We start from the raw sequence: 22726 nt of genomic DNA, 5'->3' as shown, positions 1-22726 counted from the left end.
AAAAACCCCCCAGATCAAAATGAAGAACATTAATACAGTGCAAAAATAAACATACAATAAAAATATAATACTGTTATGTACTCGTGACACATGACAGTGGTACCCTTGTCACGTGACTGGGGTTGAAGCTGTACTGGACTTGAGGTGATGGTCTTGTGATGGTGGAGTGACATCATTTTCCCGCCAGTAGAGATCATGTGACAGGTTTTTTTTCAGGTTATAAAAGGAAGACCCCACCCTGTGAGGAGGGGCAGTTCGTGGCTGGATTTGCCAAGTTGACTTCATGCCACTGGGTGATTTAATGTGATGACGCAGTTTAGTTGAAAGATGAAGTTTTATCTAATGCCTAAAGTTTAAAAGTCATTGCCAGCAGGTTCTTTACAATTCTGCTAGTTCAAGAATCAGTGGAGAGTGAAGATCGAAGTTCGGGAGTTAAAGATCGAGGAGAATCGCTTTCTACGGTGAAACAGGTTTCGACCTTTGTTTGATCCTTATATGGAAGGATTTCATTGACTATTCTCGTGTTAATCCCTGGGTTTACCAGAAATGATTGAGGATAGTGAGGAAGGAAAGGTCAGTGCCTTTAAGCCGTTCTGTTTCATAAATTCTTCGTGGGAAGTTCGACGTTGGGGATCGAAGCAAGCGACGTGAAAGAGAATTTAAATCGTCTTATAAAGTCTCTCCTTTTAAATGGACTGTGAGCATATCGAACTTTTGGCAATACCACTTTAAAGAACTGTTTTTGCAATATCACTTTAAGAACTGTTTGAGCTGCCGCACTGCAGTTGATTTCCGGTTACGTTAGTGTTTGTTTACTTTTGGAGGGGTTTGTTTTCTCTGTTTAATAAACGTGTTGTTTGTTATAAAAAGCCCTTGCCGAACTCATATATATATTGTTGCCTGAATACGTAACATAAATATGGGCGCTCGTCCGGGATTGGATCGTTTGAGTAAATATGCTTGCTAACTTTTGAATCGGTGTTTTGGAAAAGGGGAATGCTCGATTCTTTTGTTTGATTGGCTTGTGAGTGGTATTCGGCAACAATGAATATTGATGAGTTTCTGGCTTCGCCAGTTGCGGAGTTATTGGCGAAGGCGAAAAAAACTGAGGTGTTTGAGATAGCTCATAGATTGCAACTTAAAGGTATTTTGTTGACTAAATCAAAGGCTGTGATACAGAGAAAAATCGTGTCACACCATGTGGATTCGGGTGTTTTTGATGATTCGGTTTTAGAGTCGTTTCCAATAAGTAATCTGGAGATGCAGTTGCAAATCGAACAAATGAGGTTGGAACAAAGTAAAGCTGATTTGGAGCATTGTAAATTGGAGGTGGATCTAAAGAAGAGGGCATTTGAATATGCAATGGAGGAATTAAGGTCTGGGAAGCAGTCTTCTGGTTCAAGAAAACTGTTTGTTGCTAGTCAAGAAATTAAATTGGTCCCTCCATTTAGTGAAACAGAAGTGGAAAGATATTTTCAACATTTTGAAACTATTGCTCGGATGTCAGAGTGGCCGAAAGATAAATGGTCAGTGTTGTTACAGAGTGTAATTAAAGGTAAAGCACAACAAGTTTACACAGCTTTAACTGCTGCACAAGCACTTAATTATGATATTGTAAAGAGGCATATCTTAAACGCATACAAATTAGTCCCAGAAGCTTATAGGGAAAGATTCAGAAGTTTGAAAAAGTCTGTGGAAAAAACTTATGTGGAATTTGCCTATGATAAAGCTATGTGTTTTGAGAGATGGGTTTCTTCTAAAAATGTAAATGGGGATTATGATACATTGACAGAGCTGATTTTAATGGAGGAATTTAAAAGAAGCATTCCTGTTGAAGTAAGGACCTACTTAAATGAGAGGGATACTGATAAATTGCAGGACTGTGCTAGATTAGCTGATGAGTATGTTTTAATCCATAAGAGTAAATTTCCTCAGGGCAGAAATTTTAAGAGGAAAAATAACATGGAGACTCAAGGTAAATCAGAAATTAAATCAGAGGTTAATGAGAAAGGTAAGGAGGAAGGAAAGCCTGTGAAGGAAAGACAGTTTGGTCTTATTTGTAACTATTGTAAGAAGCCTGGCCATGTAATAGCTAACTGTTTCAAATTGAAAAAGAAAAAGAAGGAAGCAGTTCCAGATGCTTGTGTGCAACATGCTGAAGCACTTGTAAAGTTACAGGGTTTGATAAACACAAATGAGGCTTTGTTAGAGTCTGACCAAGTTAAAAAGGGATATGATCATTTTATAACTGAAGGGTTTGTATCCTTGAAAGAATGATCTACTTTGGTGCCAATAAGAATCCTTAGGGATACTGGTGCTTCTCAATCACTGATGTTAGACAGTGTGTTGAAGTTTAATGAAGAGTCTGATACTGGTGAGGTAAATTACATAAGAGTTGTTGGGAGTGATTTTATGCCTGTACATTTACATAAAGTAAATTTAAAGTCAGGGTTAGTTACAGGATTACAGCATAGCTTACCTGTGAAGGGTATTTCTTTATTGTTAGGTAATGACTTGGCAGGTGGACAAGTTTTTCCTGAAGTGCATTTGACAATGGAGTCAGAGGAACCAGAGTTGAATTCTAACACAGATTCTTCCTGTGTTGTGACTAGAGCTATGGCTAAAAAGATTGATGCACAGAATGAGGTTGTTACTCAGGACTGTTCAACTCAGGATTCGAGTTTTGAGGATGTGTCAGAGACTTTCTTATCTTCGTTGTTTGAACAAGATTCTTGGAGTAAGTCTGACTATGAAGATTTATCTCTGTCTCGAAAGGAGATGATAGCAGAGCAGAATAGAGACTCTGAGATTATAAAATTAAGAGAGCAGGCTTTACTAGATAGTGAAATTGCAAAGGTGCCAGTAGGATATTACTTGGAAAAAGGAGTGTTGATGAGGAAGTGGCGATCGCCTACAATTCCTGCAAGTGAGGATTGGAATGTTGTTTACCAGGTAGTTGTCCCGAAAGTTTATCAAAATGAGATTTTGACTTTAGCTCATAGTGTGCCTTTAGGTGGACATCAAGGGGTAAGGAAAACTGTGGACAAGATTTTAAAACATTTTTACTGGCCTGGTCTAAGAAGAGATGTGGCGATGTTTTGTAAAATGTGCCATACTTGTCAAATTGTGGGTAAACCAAATCAGTTTACACCAGTAGCTCCATTACAACCTATCCCAGCATTTGGTGAACTATTTTCTAAAGTTATTGTAGATTGTATTGGTCCTTTACCAAAGACAAAAACTGGTTATCAGTATTTGTTGACTATCATGTGTGCTTCGTTTAGGTTTCCAGAGGCAGTACCACTTAGGAATATAAAAGCTAAAACTGTGACAAAGGCCCTTATAAATTTTTTTTACTTATTTTGGATTACCTAAGGAGATACAAACTGATCAAGGCAGTAATTTTATGTCTGGATTATTTCAACAGATAGTTTATAAATTGGGAGCTAAGCAAATCACTTCATCTGCATACCATCCAGAATCGCAAGGTGCATTGGAGAGGTTTCATTCTACCCTCAAGAATATGATTAGGACATTTTGTGTGGAAAATGAAAGTGACTGGAATGAGGGTATAAACTTACTTTCATTTGCAGTAAGGGAATCGGTACAGGAATCTTTAGGTTTTAGTCCATTTGAACTTGTGTTTGGGCATAGAGTTAGAGGACCTTTAGCTTTATTGAAAGAACAGTGGATTAGTAAGGAAGTACACACTAATTTGTTGGACTATGTGTTGAAATTTAAGGACAGTTTACATAAAGCTTGTAGCTTAGCTAAGGAAAATTTAAAGTTGGCTCAGGAGAAAATGAAGACTTGGTATGATAAAGAAGCTGGGATGAGGATGTTTAAGCCTGGAGATAAGGTGTTGGTTCTTTTCCCAGTGCAGACAAATCCTTTACAAGCTAGATTTCATGGTCCTTATGAAATTGTTTCTAAAATCAATGATGTGGATTACGTGATAAAAACTCCAGATCGTAGAAGGTCAACACAACTTTGCCATATAAATATGATAAAACCATATTTTAAGAAACAATCTGATACTGTGACTATTGTGGTTAGTGAGAATGAGTTTGATTTAACTAGGAACATGATAGATGATTCATCTGACTTTCATTCTAAATCCAACATTCTTTCTGTTAGGTTACCAAATTCAACCATTCTGGAAAATATTGATGAGAAATTAGCACATTTACAGCTAGAGCAGAAACAACAGATGAAGGAGTTAATTTTTAAATGTAAGGAGTTGTTTCCAGATGTTCTGAGAAAGACTACTATAGCTTCACATGATGTAGCTGTTGGAGGTGCCAAACCTATTAAACAACATCCATATAGGATGAACATGGAAAAACGTGAACTTGCTGAGAAAGAAATAGAATATATGTTAGAGAATAATATCATTAGACATTCTAACTCGAATTGGAGTTCGCCATGTGTTATGGTGCCAAAACCAGATGGTAGTATTAAGTTTTGTACGGATTATAGGAAGGTGAATGCTGTAACAAAAACAGATGCATATCCAATTCCTAGAGTAGATGATTGTGTAGATAAAGTTGGAAAAGCAAAGTTCCTTACAAAGATTGATTTATTGAAAGGGTATTGGTGTGTTCCATTAACGGACAGATGTAGAGAGATTTCTGTATTTGTAACTCCATCTGGGTTATATGAGTATAATGTTCTTCCATTTGGGATGAAGAATGCCCCAGGTACTTTCCAGAGGATGATTAACTCTGTGATTCAGGGATTGAAAGATACTGATGCTTATATTGATGATTTAGTGACAGGAAATGATACTTGGGAAGCACACATTATTGCGATGGAGAAATTGTTTGAAAGGCTTTCAAAAGCTAACTTAACTATTAGTTTAGCTAAGAGTGAATTTGGACATGCCACTGTGACTTACCTTGGTTATGTTGTGGGTCAAGGTAAGGTAGCTCCTGTTCAGGCAAAAGTTCAGGCAATTTTAGAGATTCCCACTCCAACGGGGAAAAAAACTCTCAGAAGATTTTTGGGAATGGTAGGATATTATCGAAAATTTTGTAAGAATTTTACTAATGTTGCCCTTCCATTAACTAACCTTCTGCAGGAGAATGAGAAGTTTGTGTGGACAGTGCCTTGTCAAGAAGCATTTGAAAAATTGAAAACAATGATATGTCAACAACCTGTGCTTAAGGCACCTGACTTTGAAAAACCTTTTTTATTGGCTGTGGATGCTAGTGATGAGGCTGCAGGAGCAGTATTAATGCAAAGGAATGAGGGTGATGAGGTTGATCATCCAGTAGCTTACTTTTCTAAGAAATTTAATAAGCATCAAAGAACCTATTCGACAATGGAGAAAGAATAGTTATCTCTTGTTTTAGCTTTGGAATATTTTGAGGTATATGTTGGTACAACTCAAAAACCCACTTATTGTTTACACTGATCATAATCCCTTAGTTTTTCTGAGTAAGATGAAAAACAAAAACAGAAGATTATTAAATTGGAGTTTGATGTTACAAGAGTACAATATTGTGATAACGCATATTAAAGGTAAAGATAATGTGGTTGCTGATTGTCTATCTCGATGTTGAATGTACACTGTAATTTTTTTATGGAGTGGTTTTTTTCAATTGGAACACTCCTACTGTATTGTGAGTTATAAGCTGTTATATGATGGTATTGTATATTGTGTACGTTATAAAATTTATACCTTTGTTTTTCTTGTAAGCAATTGTTAAAAATTTTTGTTCTTGTCAGACCAAAAACGTTTTTTTTTTGGAGGGAGGTGTTACGTACTCGTGACACATGACAGCGGTACCCTTGTCACGTGACTAGGGTTGAAGCTATACTGGACTTGAGGTGATGGTCTTGTGATGGTGGAGTGATGTCATTTTCCCGCCAGTAGAGATCATGTGACAGGTTTTTTTTCAGGTTATAAAAGGAAGACCCCACCCTGTGAGGAGGGGCAGTTCGTGGCTGGATTTGCCAAGTTGACTTCATGCCACTGCGTGATTTAATGTGATGACACAGTTTAGTTTTTATCTAATGCCTAAAGTTTAAAAGGTCATTGCCAGCAGGTTCTTTACAATTCTGCTAGTTCGAGAATCAGTGGAGAGTGAAGATCGAAGTACGGGAGTTAAAGATCGAGGAGAATCGCTTTCTACGGTGAAATGGGTTTCGACCTTTGTTTGATCCTTATACAGAAGGATTTCATTGACTATTCTCACGTTAATCCCTGGGTTTACCAGAAAGGATTGAGGATAGTGAGGAAGGAAAGGTCAGTGCCTTTAAGCCGTTCTGTTTCGTAAATTCTTCGTGGGAAGTTCGACGTCGGGGATCGAAGCAAGCGACGTGAAAGAGAATTTAAATCGTCTTATAAAGTCTCTCCTTTTAAATGGACTGTGAGCATATCAAACTTTTGGCAATACCACTTTAAAGAACTGTTTTTGCAATATCGCTTTAAGAACTATTTGAGCTGCCACACCGCAGTTGATTTCCGGTTACGTTAGTGTTTGTTTACTTTTGGGGGTTTGTTTTCTGTGTTTAATAAACGTGTTGTTTGTTATAAAAAACCCTTGCCAAACTCATATATTTATTGTTGCCTGAATACGTAACAATACAAAAAAGGATAATTGAGAAAGCACCCAAATTGAAGACATGTAAAATTAACATCCTCCCCAAGCCCTGCAACAAAAAAAGAACTCCAGACCAACCACAACACAAAATAAAGAATATAAATCAGGACAATCAAACCCCCAAAACTGTAAATACACTTAGCAACAGAAGATATTAATGCCTACTACCACAAAAAAAAGGAGCTGAAAGCAAGGGACCAGGAAAAAAAAACTTAGTTAAGAGGAAGGTTATGAAAGTACTCAATAAAAGGTCCCCAGACCTTATGGAACTTTATATCTGAATTAAGAACTGAATAATGAATTTTTTCAAGGTCTAAGCAGGACATAATATCGTTAAGCTATTGAGCTTGCATGGGCGGGGCAACATCTCTCCATCTAAGGAGGATTAAACGTCTAGCCAGGAGAGAGGCAAAAGATAATATTCAACACTTAGTTGAAATCAGACGTAAATCTGTCTCACCCAAAAAACCTAACAAAGCAATTAAAGGGTTAGGTTCTAGGTGGTGATTCAGAATATACGATAATTTTATGAAGACATCTTTCCAAAATTTCTCCAAGCTAGGACAGAACCAGTACATATGAATGAGAGAGGCCTCGCCCCGTTTGCATTTATCACAAAGAGGACTAATATTAGGGTAAAATTGAGATAGTTTAGATTTAAACATATGGGCTCTATGAACAATCTTAAACTGTAAAAGGCAATGGCGAGCACAAAGAGAGGTTGAATTAACCGATTTGGGAATTGAGTCCCAAGTCTCATCAGATAAGGAGGTATTTAAATCATGCTCCCAAGCCATTTTAATTTTATCCACAGGGGCACATCATAAGGCTGCTAATTTATCATGAATAAATGATATTAAACCTTTACCTAGTGGATTAATAGAAAGAAGTAATTCCATAACATTTTTCTCAGGCATTTCAGGGAAGTTAGGAATTAAAGGATTAATAAAGTGTCTAATTTGGAGATATCTAAAAAAATGAGCATTGGGCAGATTGAACTTAGCAGAGAGCTGTTAAAAAGATGTGAAGCGATTATCAATAAAAAGATCTTCAAAATGTCTAATGCCCTTCCTATACCAATCATGGAATGTTGAATCATACATAGTAGGCAAAAAAAGGTGATTATGTAAGATAGGGCTAGAAAAGTAAAAACCATGGAAACCATAACATTTCCTAAACTGAGCCCATATACACAAAGTGTGTCTAACAAGAGGATTAACTATTAATCTGGACAAACTACTAGGGAGCACAGAGCCAAGAAGTGCAGAAATAGATAAATCTTTAGTGGAACTCAACTCCATTGCCACCCATTTAGGGCACTCGGGTTGGCCATGGAAAAAAGACCAAAAGATAGCACAATGTATATTGGCTGCCCAATAATATAAACGAAAGTTAGGTAAAGCCATGCCACCCTCTTTTTTAGATTTTTGGAGATAAACTTTATTAATTCTAGAGTGCTTATTTTTCCACAGATATGACAAAATGATAGAGTCTAAGGAATCAAAAAAAGATTTAGGAATAAAAATTGGGATTGATTGAAATAAATATAAAAGTTTAGGGAGAACATACATTTTGACAACATTAATATGACCTACCAAAGACATAGATAGAGGTGACCATTGTAACAGACTCTGTTTTATAGTATATGAAAGATTGGCAAAATTTTCACAAAAAAGATCTTTAAACTTCCTTGTGACTGTAATCCCAAGATAAGTAAATTGATTATGAACTACTTTAAAAGGGAGATCACGGAATGTTAATTCTTGTGCTTCTTTATTAATTGGGAAAAGTTCACTCTTATGTAAATTAAGTTTATAGCCAGCGAACTGGCTAAACTGATCAAGAAGTGAAAACATTGGAGGTAAGGATGTAGACGGATTTGAAAGAAAAAGTAATAAGTCATCAGCATAAAGAGAAACTTTATGCTCAACACCCCCTCTCCAAATCCCGGTCAATTCAGGACAATTTCGAAATGCTATCGCCAAAGGTTCTATAGCCAAATCAAAGAGAAAGGGACTTAAAGGCATCCCTGACGGGTGCCGCGTTTGAGGTTAAATAACTGAGATTTCTGAAAATTAGTCAAAACAGAGGCAGTAGGACACAGATACAGCAATTTGATCCAAGAGATAAAACTTTGACTGAGGTCAAATTTTTCTAAAACTGCAAAAAGGTAGTTCCACTTTATACGATCAAATGCTTTCTCCGCTTCGAGGGAAATAACACATTCAGGAATCCCAGTTGGAGGTGAATATAAAATGTTAAATAAACGCCGAATGTTAAAAAAAGTAAGACGGTTTTTAATAAAACCAGTTTGCTCCTCAGAAATAATAGAGGGAATAACAGTTTCCAATCTATAAGCCAAAACTTTGGCCAAGATTTTAACATCAACATTAAGCAAAGAAATCGGCCTATACGAGGAACACTCTGTTGGGTCTTTACCCTTTTTTAATAAAAGAATAACAGATGCCTTATTAAAAGAGGGTGGCAATTTACCATAATTAAACGAATCAGATAATACTGAGAATAACTGAGGAGAAAGAAGTGAAGAGAATGATTTATAAAATTCTACAGGGAACCCATCAGGTCCAGGAGATTTCCCTGAAGACAATGCAGAAATTGCAAAAGATATTTCTTCTGATGATATAGGCGCATTAAGTTTAGCTTTAAAATCAGATGAAAGCGAAGGAATATTCAGATTATTTAAAAATGATCAACAGAGATATTCTCATTCAGAGATTCAGAGGAATAAAGTCGAGAATAAAAATTTTTAAATGCGTCATTGATTTCTAAGTGATCCGATGTAAAGTCTCCATTCTCCTTCCTGATCTTTGTAATATGTTGTTTGGCTTTGGAACGCCTCAGCTGATTGGCTAGAAATTTACCAGATTTGTCACCATGAATATAAAAGCGACTCTTACTTTCAAGATTGAGTAGACAGGTTGAGTAGACAGAAGATTAAATTTAGTTTGAAGTTCTACACGCTTCTTGTATAGTTCAGGATTCTTAGTTTGAGCATACAGTTGATCCAATTCTTTTAATCTGATTAATGAGGTCTAATCGATCTGCACAGGACTTTCTATTAAGATTTGCTGTATAGGAGATTATTTGACCCCTCAAATATGCTTTCATGGCATCCCAGACAATCTAGGATGACATTTCAGATGATGTATTGGTGTTAAAATAAGAGGTTATCCGATCCTTAATAAATTTTAGAAAATCATCATCCGATAATAAAGTTGAGTCAAACCGCCAGTATTTATTCCTCTGAGCGAGACCAGGAAGATTTAAAGACAGAGTAATTGGGGCATGGTCAGAAATCAGTATACTCTGATAATCACAAGAATAGACAAATGGAATAAGTTGATTATCGAGTAAAAAGTAGTCAATTCTAGTAAAAGTTTGGTGAACATGTGAAAAAAAAGAATAATCTCTCTCAGTCGGATGAAGGAAATGCCATATATCAGAGATACCATAATTAGAGAGAAAAGATTGAACAGCTAAGGCAGATTTAGTAGGTAATCTATTAACAGAGGACGATCGATCCAAATTAGGATCTAACCAACAATTGAAATCGCCACCCAGTATAAGAGAGTATGAGTTTAAATCTGGTAGTGAGGAGAAAAAAAACGTTCAAAAAAATTAACATCATCAAAATTGGGAGCATACAGGTTTACTAGTACAACTTTAGTATTGTATAATTTACCAGAGACAATAATAAAATGGCCATTTGTATCAGATATTTTATTATGGAGTTCAAAACGAATATTTGAGTTAATAAGGATGGAGACCTCCCCTAGCTTTGGCGGCAAAGGATGAATGAAAATGCTGACCTGCCCACTTTGACAAAAGCCAAGAATTATCAAAACTACGAATATGAGTTTCTTGAAGGAAAGCAATGTCAGCTTTGAGTTGTTTAATATGTGAGAAGACCTTCCTTCTTTTAACATGATGATTCAATCCCTTTACATTCCAGCTCACAAGTTTAAGTGTATTAACCATTATCAATTGTTAGTGCATAGAAGGCAGCAGGCATATAAAAAATCAAGCAGTACAATAACAGTCTGGGAGCAAAAATGTAAACATAAATCTGTAGAATCAAAACAGAGACATGTCCTGAATACCAAAGGAAAACAAAAGAAACAGTGAATAGTGTTGGAACTGGAGAACTCACCCCACTCTCGCAACCCAAAACTAGACGGCTACCTAAAAAAGCAGCTAGCTCTACATAAAAAATTAACCCGTATGACTTCCAGTTCTGTGTCATTAACAAAAGTTCCGTATAAATACTATAGCAAATAATAACTAATTTAAGCATTAGAAAACAGAATTACAAATAAGAACAACTTCAACAGAAGTATAGAACTTAATACAAAGAAAATCAGAAGAAAACTAAAACTAACCTAGCTGCGAAAAATTATAAAAGATTAAAAGAAAAAAAGGAGGAAGAAAAGGGGGAAATTATAAATTCAAAGAGAGTACTTATCAACAATTTACAGAAAAAAAGCAAAACTTAAACTATGAATCAACCAACAGGGAGGCCTTCAATAAAAACTCCAAACCCCCAAAACAAGTTAAAGTCAATTGTAGATCTCTACAGACCACAGGGAAACATTAAACTTAGATTATCTATTTAGAGAAAACGCACCAAGTCCAGGGAGAGATTGACAACAGCCCTTAGAGTTTCAATAGATAATGTCTGAATTACTCAAGTTCAGAGTCTGAGTCTGAGTTCGGAAAAAGTAGTTTTACTTCGAGAAGTACTTATCAACCATTTTAGAAGGTCAGCCCAGTTCCGAAGAAGACTGGGTGGCTGGAAGACTTCCAACAAATGCCTCAGCCTCCTTCACTGATTTAAACCACTTGTAATCTCCAGTAGTAAGCGTAATTCGAAGATCGGCTGGATTTCGGAGAGAGGGTCTGAATCCGCGATCAAAAAGCACTTTCATTACACCTATAAACTCAGCACGCATCTTCAGAACCTGTGGACAAAATCCTCCACAAAACGAATGACCGTATTTTGAAAAGCAAAAGTACCTCTGCGGCGTGCCTCCATAATCAAACGGTTTTTCACCTGGTATTGATGAAAGCACAAAATTACCGGCCATGGACAGGAACCCAGAGTTGCACGGGGAACATACATCCTGTGAACCCTTTCAAGCTCAGGTGGAGTCTGAAGAAATTCTTTCCCAAAAATCTCACAGAGAAAATCGGAAAAAATTCAACGGGAGAGCCCTGTTCGGTGGCCTCTGGCAAACCGAGAATTCGTAGATTGCAATGTCTGCTCCGGTTTTCAAGATCCACCATTTTGGAAAAAAGTTTACTATTCTTCTCCTCTAGGTTGGAGCAGAGAGTTTCAAGATATTGAACATGACGTTTTAAATCTTCAGAAGTTGAGTCAATACGAGATAAATGTTCAGCATGTTCATCCACTCTAGCATTGATCTGATCCAATTTGGAATCCAGCTGGTTGAAAGAAGTTCTAAATTCATTTCTAAAGTCCATTAAAATATCTTGTCGATGTTGTTCCAAAACAGCGAGAATGTCAACTGGCAAAGCCGTAGAAGTTTCCTTTTTCCAGGTTTTAGTACTTTTGGTAGCCATTATAAGATAGATGTGTTTGCAGGCAGGTAAAAGAGAACTAATAAAATACCTAACTGATGCACCATCAATAACTCACACTGAGACGTAAGGCGAGATATCGGCTTTTATTGACTGGAAGAAGGAACCAGGAGTGAGCGTCCATCATACTATGTCCTGGAGACTGAGGCCGAGCGTCAGGCCTCAGATCGCCTTTATACAGGGGCCTGTGGGAGGAGCCACAGGAGCAGTCAGCAGGGGGCGTGTCCCGACAGGCACATAGTTCACCACATTCACCCCCCCTTTGTTTGGAAAGAGTCCCATGTGGCGAAGTTTCTTACAAGTCAAGTCTATTAGGTGGTCGAATCTGTCGCTGCGATCTACGTAGCACCGGCTGTGATCGCATGGATGCCGGCGACATTGGTGATTGCACAGGGGATGGAGGTTGCACTTGTTCCTGCCCACTAGGCGCTGGTGATCCCTCACGCATGTGCGAGGCGCCTGGTATAAATGCGTACGAAACACCCGGTATACAAGTGTCGTGAGGAGTCTGTGTAGGGCCTGGTGAGTACAGTGTCACCTCTGGTGCAGGGTTCATAGTTACCGGAGAGCCTTCAGGGTAGTGGTCTGCTGCACCTGCGGGTGCCAGGTCGCGAATGGAGACCGTGTCCTCCCGCCCATCAGGTAAGACCACGTAAGCATACTGGGGGTTCGCATGTAGAAGGTGAACCCTCTCTACCAGCGGGGAGTATTTATTGCTCCTCACATGTTTCCGGAGCAGCACTGGCCCCGGGGACGTCAGCCAAACTGGTAGGGTGGTCCCAGTGACAGACTTCCTGGGAAAAGAGAATAGGCGTTCGTGAGGGGTGGCATTGGTGGACGTACATAACAGAGAGCGGATAGAGTGCAGTGCCTCAGGGAGGACCTCCTGCCATCGAGAGACCGGCAACCCTTTTGACTTAAGGGCTAAAAGTGTGGCCTTGACAAGTTGTGCCGTGTCAGGACGGTAGAAGTGCGGTTTGCACTCAGCGCAAATTTGGCAGTCCCTGGTCATCGTCCTGATGTCCTCCAGGGAGTATGGCAGGTTCCGAGCTTTCACAAAATGGTAAAATCGGGTGACCCCCGGATGGCAAAGTTGTGCATGAAGGGCGTACAGCTGGTCGAGCTGTGTGCTAGCACATGTTCCCCGGGATAGGGCAGCAGGGGGCTCGTTGAGTCTGCCAGGTCGGTACAGGATATCATAGGTGTAGGTGGAGAGTTCTATTCTCCACCGCAAAATCTTATCATTTTTGATTTTGCCCCGCTGTTGGTTGCTGAACAGGAACGCAACCGAGCGCTGGTCGGTCAGCAAGGTGAACCTTTTGCCAGCAAGATAGTGCCTCCAGTGCCTAACAGCCTCCACTATGGCCTGGGCTTCTTTCTCCATCGCGGAGTGCCGAATTTCGGAGCCTTGGAGGGTGCGAGAAAAGAATGCTACTGGTCTGCCTTCCTGATTGAGGGTAGCAGTCAGAGCAAAATCGGAGGCATCACACTCCACTTGGAAGGGAGCGGTCTCGTCCACGGCATGCATCGTAGCTTTGGCAATGTCCTCTTTAATGCAGCTGAAGGCCGCGCGGGCCTCAGCAGAGAGGGGAAACGAGGTAGACTTGACCAGGGGGCGTGCCTTGTCTGCGTAATGGGGGACCCATTGGGCGTAATAGGAAAAAAAAACCCAGGCACCGTCTGAGGGCCTTGAGAGTGGTGGGAAGAGGGAGTTCTAACAGGGGGCGCATACGTTCGGGATCAGGGCCAATAACCCCGTTTTCCACGACATACCCAAGTAAAGCAAGGCGGGTGGTTCCAAACACACACTTGTCCCTGTTATAAGTAAGGTTCAGAGCTGCGGCCACTTGGAGAAATCGTTGGAGGTTGGCGTCGTGATCTGGCCTGTCGTGACCACAGATGGTGATGTTATCCAGATAGGGAAATGTGGCCTGCAGTTGGTACTGGTCCACCATCCGGTCCATTTCCCTCTGGAAGACAGAGACACCATTCGTGACACCGAAAGGGATGCGCAGGAAGTGATAGAGCCTGCCGCCCGCCTCGAAGGCGGTGTAGGGGCGGTCCTCAGGGCAGATGGGGAGCTGGTGATAAGCGGATTTCAGATCTATTGTCGAGTACACCTTGTACTGAGCAATCTGGTTGACCATATCCGTGATGCGGGGTAGGGGGTACGCGTCAAGCTGCGTAAACCTATTGATGGTTTGACTATAGTCCACCACCATCCTATTTTTCTGCCCAGTCCGAACAACAACCACCTGGGCCCTCCAAGGGCTTGAGCTTGGCTCAATGATCCCCTCCCTGAGCAGCCGCTGCACCTCCGACTGAATGAAGGCCCTGTCCCCCGCGCTGTACCTCCTGCTTTTAGTTGCCACAGGCTTACAGTCAGGGGTCAGGTTGGCGAACAGCGGTGGGGGAGGGACCTTGAGAGTGGAGAGGCTGCAAGTGGTGTCAGTAGCGCAGCTGTCGGCCTGGTTCTGGATGGGATGTGTGTGCCCGTGTGTGTGTGTGTGGTCAGTAGCGGGGTATGTGAAGAAGTCCCACAAAACTGAGGATTCCTGACAGTGAGTGGTGGGAGGGGCCCGTCGTATACCATAGTCACACTTTCGAGATGGCTCTGGAAGTCCAGCCCCAATAGTACAGGTGCGCACAGATTAGGCATGACCAGCAGCTCAAAGTTCCGATATTCTGTGCCTTGCACCACCAATGTCACTACACAACCTGCCCTGATGTCTGTGGACTGCGACCCAGAAGCCAAATGGAACCTCCGACTTACCGACCGCATTGCGAGTCCGCAGCGTTGCACTGTGTCCGGGTGAATAAAACTCCCAGTGCTGCCGTGTCAAACAGGCATCTAGTCCTGTGCCCCTCCACTCAGATGTCCATCATGGACCTTGCAAGCTGGTGTGGGGCGCTTTGGTCGAGAGTTACAGTGGCCAGAGTTGAATCGCCGTCGGGGTACCCGGTAAGCATCGGAGGGCTGGGGGCGGGGCATGCTGACGTCGACAAAGATGGCCGCTCACATCCGAGGTACCCGGTCAGCATCCGAGGGTCGGGGGTGGGGCATGCTGGCGCAGACAAAGATGGCCGCTCACATCCGGGCATGCAAGATGGCGGCCCCCACGTTTCACCCGCAGCGCTGCACTCCACTCGAGGTTGAGACTTACAGACCTTGGCAAAGTGGCCCCGCTTTCCGCAGCTGGAGCAGGTCACTTCTCGCGCTGGACAGCGTTGTCGAGGGTGTTTTTTATGGCCGCAGAAATAACACACGGGCTTCTGACGGGCCACAGCTGTGGTCTGGGTCGGGGAGCTCGTGGAATCACGACTGGCAGCAGCGTTGGCGAATTCGCTCCCGGGAGCCGGCGGTGGCGGGGTCTGAGGTGTCCATGGAACCGGTGGGGAATCGCGTGACTGGACAGTGTCAGCATTAAGCAAAGCAGCTTCTAGAGCGTTGGCCGTCTCTATCGCCGAGCATAAGGTAAGGTCGGCATTTTCCAGCAGTCGCTGGCGCATGTACACTGACCTCAGTCCCGTCACAAAGGCGTCTTGCAAAACAGCAGCTCCGCATGCTGTTCTGCCGTGAGCGTCTTGCAGTCACAAGGTCGGACGAGTGTCTGTAGTGCTCGGAGAAACTCAGCGCACGATTCGCCAGGCCGCTGTTGCCGGGTAGCTAAACGATGTCTTACGTAGATGGTGTTCACCGGCCGCAGGTACTGTCTTTTGAGGGCGTCCAGTGCCCCATTGTAGGTCGGCAGGTCCCGGATAATGGAGTAAACTTTGGGGGTGACCCTTGAGAGTAGGATTCTGTGCATAACGGCAGGGTCAGTTGCACGAACCTCCTCCAAGTACGATTGGAAGCAGGCAAGCCAGTGTTCAAAAGCGAGAGCTGCGTCAGGGTCTTGAGGGTCCAAATCCAACCTTTCCGGACGCAAAATGGTTTCCATGTTTTAAAACTTCCAGTCAATAAAATTGATGCACCATCAATAACTCACACTGAGACGTAAGGCAAGATATCGGCTTTTATTGACTGGAAGAAGGAACCAGGAGTGAGTGTCCATCATACTATGTCCTGGAGACTGAGAGGCCGGGCTCAGGCCTTGATCGCCTTTATACAGGGGCCTGTGGGAGGAGCCACAGGAGCAGTCAGCAGGGGGCGTGTCCAGACAGGCACATAGTTCACCACACTAACTAAGGTTTAAGAAGGGAGACATATAGTGCAAAGATAGGAAGAATGACGGAGCAAAAGTTCAGAGCAACTAAACAATCACCATCTTACCGGAAGTCCTCTGTAAATTTTGTTAGAACATCAATTCGGTCACTTTGTTCCCTCAAGTCTATCCTGGTTTACAGAGCAATTCCAATCACTATCTGGTTTTCTTTGAGATTAATCCTCCCCATTATTCCTAGCATCTGTGAGGGAGGAGCTCTATCAGGATCACAACACTGTTAATCTCTTAATAATGAAGCTTAATTCTGCTTAACAGTTCAAAAAATAGTTTAAGATGGAAAAGGAAAATGCCATTGTTTCCAATCATGTCCATTTCAGATTGAATTACTGTGCGAGGAATAAACAACAGGCACTGTGATAAAAAGTCCTGTTTAATTCCATCAGTGTCCTCTCCTTAACTTGTAATTAGGATAATTAAACTTTGTACTCTCAGGATGTCTATAATTTGTGAGTATGCCACAGAGGTTCAGAAAGGTCTGCACCCATGTTTCATTGAATGTACCAAAGCCTTGATAATGTGAGGCATGAAGAGCTTATAAAAATCATTCAGCACTTGGACATTGATGGGAAAGATATCAGAATTATCAGAAATTTGTGTTGGGAACAAACAGCAGGAATGAGAGTTGAAAATGGGACAAGTAATTATGTCCAGATTCAGAGTGGAGTCACATAGGTTTATGTTCTCTCACCTGACGAGATCAGCCTTTACAGCGAGAAGGTTCTAAGAGAATTTCACAGCAATCTCAGTATGATAATTTCTGGATACAATTTGAACAACCTATGACATGCAGACAGTACGGATAGTTACTTCCAAAGAGAGGCTCCAAGAAATAGTGGAGAAGAATATGCAAAGAGAGGATTGTCCATCAACTGTAAGTAGACCAATATATGGTTGTCACAAAGAAGAAAGAAAGGCAAAAGTGCAAACTGAATTTGGGCAACAAAATAACTTCAAAAAGATGCTATTTCAATTACCTGTTGAGCACCATAGCATCAGACGGTAGGGCTCTTGTTGTAATTTGAAGACGGATTGAGATTGATAAATGAATGTTCAAACGTTTGAGCAGAAGACTAAAGAACAACATAAAGCCTTTGGGTAGAAACCCAGACTGTTGTGGTGTTATGTTCATTCAACACTAACACCTGGAAACAAATGTTCACCAATATTGAAACAAAGTAAGCGAACACTTGAAGCTGTTTTTTGTGAAAAATGAAGAAAATATTGTGGAAGAACGGAGTAATAAATTTAAGTAGTGCTGTGACAAGCCGATATAAGGAAAAGCTGAGAGCATCAATCAGGAAACAAAAGCTGAAATCTCTGGGACACGTACTGAGGAAAGAGAGGCTTGAACAGCTTGCAGTGATGGGAATACATTGTTGGAAGGAAAATTAGCAGTCGACAGTGCTTGACATTCATGAGTCTGATCAAGGGATGGAGAGGCAAAATTTCTAAGCACTTCATCAGAACTTCTCAGATTAAAGACAGATGGAAGACCATGATCACCCATCATCCAACATGACACATAATGAAAATGATGATGATGAATGCTTGGGGCTCTCTGAAAAGATTGCATTTCTGCTAAATTAATTACTCTTGTGTTGATCATCCTAGAAAATGGTCTGAGGAAGCATGATTGGTCAGGAATAAACCTAATAGGCAGAGATAGGAGGGATGGGAATGTGCTTGAGCATGGAATCAGTCCCTACAGCCCAACACATCGATGCCAGCCCCAAGATTCCTTTCTGATCTAGTGATATTTGCCTGTATTGTTCTCCATACATTTTGCATGCATGAACTTGTGCAAATGTTTCTTTGTAACAATATAATTGCCCCTTACCTCTGTCACATTGTTCCATATACCTCAGAATGAAAAACCTGCCCTTCAGGACACAGTAAAATAGTTTTTCTCTCTCTTTAAACCTAGGCCCTCTCGTCTTACACTCCCTATCCTAGAAAAAATAGTCACAGAGCACTGAGTTGTTGAATCACAGAGCTTTGCAATCAGACTTTAACCCTTTGAGTTCACACCATCTGTCAAGTATTCACTAACACTTTTCTTTATATTGCTAGTTTACTGAAACCTAATTTATTGTTTTTCAGTTTGGATTTAAAGGACATCTATTTTGATACGAATACTGCTTCTTTCTTGTTACACTATGCTCCATTTTTGAAGTAACAAATTAATAAAAAAACTTCAGTCATTTTAGAATATTCCAAGATCAAAATATCTTCAAAATGTTATTAAAGTTGATTCTCTTGTCGAGTCATTCAATGACAATCTCTATCCGTCTGTTCCTTCACAGTCTGCTTGAAAAAGACCTGGAAGCTTGTCCAGAGTTTCTGACAGCAGTCCACAAGCCTGTTCAAACATTACACCATCCCCCACCCACCCACCCAACATTTCCAATTCCCCCAGCACCTGGCTCCAGGTAACACTTCCCACAGCAGAAGTACCCGTGCTCTACACATCAAACAACACCTGGAAATAAGCCTTGAAGATAGTAATGCAACACATACATGAGAAAATCTGTAGATATTAGAAATGCCAAGCAAAACACATAAAATGCTGGTAGCGTCAATGAAAAGACAAAACAGACAACATTTGAGGCCGAGGCCTTTTATCAGGACTGGAAAGGAAGAGGAGAGGGCAGTGGAAGAAGGTAAGGGGGAGAAAAGGAAGAAATACAAGTGGTAAGTAATACGTCAAACCAGGAGAGGGAGAGTAGGAGGGGAGTGAAGTAAAGAATTGGTAGTTTGATTGGTGAAAGAGATAAAGGGATGGAGAAAGGGGAATCTGATAGGAGAAGACAGAAGACCATGGAATAAAGTGAAGGGGGAAGAGCACCAGAGGGAGGTGATGAGCAATTAAGGTGATAAGCTGAGAAAGGGAAATAGGAATGGGGAATGGTGAAGGAGAGGAGGGGAGGGGGCAATACTGGAAGTTCAAATATCGATGTTCATGCCATCAATTTGGAAGCTATCTTATGGCCTTGTTTCACCATTTGAACTGTGGAACATCCATCTGTTCAGGGTAGTATTAATATGAATAATGATCATTTGTGCCTTGGGGAAGAGCTCAACTTCCAATGGATGTTCTCTATCATTCTGAATGGCACCGCAATCACACTGATTTGGAAAAGATTCAGAATTTCTCTTCAAAACTGGAATTTCATGAGCCACTGTAAGCTATCCATGGCACAGAATCGTATTTCATCAGGGTATTTCGCATCGCTTTATGTCCTCTTACACAGAGTGGTCAATTTGTTAGCAACAGGATTGGCACCCGATGTGATCTTCTGCTGCTGTAGCTGATCGTTCTTGAGGTTTGACATATTGTCTGTTCAGAGGCTCTTCAGCACACCACTGTTGTAATGCATGGTTATTAGAGTTAGTGTTGCTTTTCTGTCAGCCTGTCACACTGGCCATTCTCCTTTGACCCTTTCCATTAACAAGGTGTTTTCACACACAGAACTGCTGCTCACTGGATTTTTTTTGTCATCTTTTGCACCATTCCCTGTAAAACAAGAGCATGACATACATGAAAATCCCAAGAGTTCAACAGTTTCTGAGATACTAAATCCACCCAGTTCAACACCAACAATCATTCTTCAATGGTCAAAGTCACATAGATCAGATTTCTTCCCCATCTTAATGTTTTTTTTTGAACAACAACTGAACTGCTTGACCCTGTCTGCTTGATTTTACGTGTTGAGTTTCAGCCACATGATTGGCTGATTAGGAATTAGCATTAACGAGCAGGTGTACAGTTTTACCGCATGAAGTTGCCATTGAGTCACTATCTCAGTCTATCTTTACCATCAGTGTGAGAGGCCTGGCGGACACAGCTGGCATACCTATAACTGGGCTGCATATCTGGTAAAGCTGAAATCTATGAGCACCTGTTGAAATATCATTTGCAGAGAAAGCCAGCTTTAACTTGCATTGTAACAGGCTGGCAGACCGCTGTTAAGAGTGAATTTATTTAGTTTTATACAGTGCTGAATAGACCCTTCCAACCTTTCACAACATGTCATTCCAGCATACCCACAAATTAAATAAACCCTATCTGTTGTTCCCCTTTAATGCTCCTTTCTCCCTGTTTATACCCTAATATCAGTCATTAGATTTCCAATTGCTGCTCGTTTACTTAATTACTGTACACTCGATTTTCATCAGAGACTGAAGTAAGTATGAATGAGCATTAATCATTAATGGCTCCTAAACTACACAAAACAGAGATTATGTTAAATTAGTTTCAACATGCCATGTTCATGAGATGTTCTTCTGCACACCACTGATTTAACATGTGGTTATTTGAGTTAATATCACCTTCCTGTCAGCTTAAGCAGTCTGACCTCCCTCATAAACAAACATTTTCACCCATAGAACTGTTACTGATCAGATGGATTATTTCTAAGCTCTGGGAACTCTTGTGCATGAAAATCGCAGCAGTTTCTGAGATACTCAAACCACCCTGTCTGGCACCAATGAACATTCCATGGTCAAAGTCACTAAGATCACATTTCTCTTCTATGCTGATATTTGGTCTCAACAACAAATGAATCTCTTGACCATTTCTGCATGCTTTTATGCATTAAGTTGCATCGACAGAATTGGATGATGAGATATTGGCATTAACAAGAGTAATGAGATGTACAGGTGTTCCTAATAAAGTGGCCACTGAGTGTATTATGCTCTGCTTGGGCTGTCCTGAACCATTTCTCTGTCAGTGAGGTATTTTTGAAGTACTGAGTTTCTGGTAAGTTGGAAACACAGGAACCAAACTCCCACAAGCAGTAATGTTATGACAATGTGTTTGATAATGACATTGACAGAAAGGTAAAGGACTGAACACCAGGGAGAACTTGCCCACCTTTTGCCAGGAACATGGAAATCACCGAAAGAGGCTATAACATCTCAGCCTGGATTCCCTCAGGACTGCATTGAAATAGCAACCTAGACTTTGAAATGTTCACTTGTTACGTACTCGTGACACATGACAGTGGTGCCCTTGTCATGTGACTGGGGTTGAAGCTGTACTGGACTTGAGGTGATGGTCTTGTGATGGTGGTGACGTCATTTTCCCGCCAGTAGAGATCATGTGACGGTTTTTTTTTACAGGTTATAAAAGGTAGACCCCACCCTGTGAGGAGGGGCAGTTCGTAGCTGGATTTGCCAGGTTGACTTCATGCCACTGCGTGTTTGAAGTTATGACGCAGTTTAGTTGAAGGATGAAGTTTTTATTTAATGCCTAAAGTTTAAAAGGTCATTGCCAGCAGGTTCTTTATGATTCTGTTAGTTTGAGAATTAGAGGAGAGTGAAGATTCGAAGTTCGGAAGTTAAAGATTGAGGAGAATCGCTTTCTACGGTGAAACGGGGGCGACCTTTGTTTGATCCTTATTTGGAAGGATTTCGTTGACTATCTTCGTGTTAATCCCTAGGTTTACCTAGAAAGGATTGAAGGTAGTGGAGAAGGAAAGGTCAGTGCCTTTAAGCCGTTCTGTTTTGTGAATTCTTCGTGGGAATTTCGACGTCGGGGATCGAAGCAAGCGACGTGAAAGAGAACCTAAATCGTCCTATAAAGTCTCTCCTTTTAAATGGACTGTGAGCATATCGAACTTTTGGCAATATCACTTTAAGAACTGTTTGGGCTGCCGCTCAGCAGCTGTTTCTGGTTACGGTAGTGTTTGTTTACTTTTGGGGGGTTTGTTTTCTGTGTTTAATAAACGTGTTGTTTGTTATAAGAAACCCTTGCCGATCTCATATATTTATTGTTGCCTGAATACGTAACATTAAATATGGGGGCTGCGTCTGGATTGAAACTTCTGAGTTTGAATGCTTGCTGACTTTTAAATCGGTGTTTTGGAAACGGGGATTACTCGGTTCTTTTGTTTGGCTTGTTGTGGTATTCGGCAGCAATGAATATTGATGAGTTTCTGGCTTCGCCAGCTGCGGAGGTGTTGGCGAAGGCGAAAAAAACTGAGGTGTTTGAGATAGCTAGTAGATTGCGACAAAGGTATTTTGCAGACTACTTCTAAGGCTGTGATACAGAGCAAAATCGCGTCACACTATGTGGATTCAGGTGTTTTTGATGAATCGATTTTAGAGTCGTTTCCAATAAGTAATCTGGAGATGCAGTTGCAAATCGAACAAATGAAATTGGAGAGGTGTAAATTGGAGATGGAACAAAAGCAGAGAGAATTTGCATATGCAATGGAGGAATTAAAGTCTGGGAATCAGTCTTCTGGTTCTAAAAAAATGTTTGTTGCTAGT

The sequence above is a fragment of the Hypanus sabinus genome, chromosome 3 (assembly GCF_030144855.1).
Source record: "Hypanus sabinus isolate sHypSab1 chromosome 3, sHypSab1.hap1, whole genome shotgun sequence".
NCBI lineage: Eukaryota > Metazoa > Chordata > Chondrichthyes > Myliobatiformes > Dasyatidae > Hypanus > Hypanus sabinus.
This window is presented reverse-complemented; position numbering follows the sequence as displayed.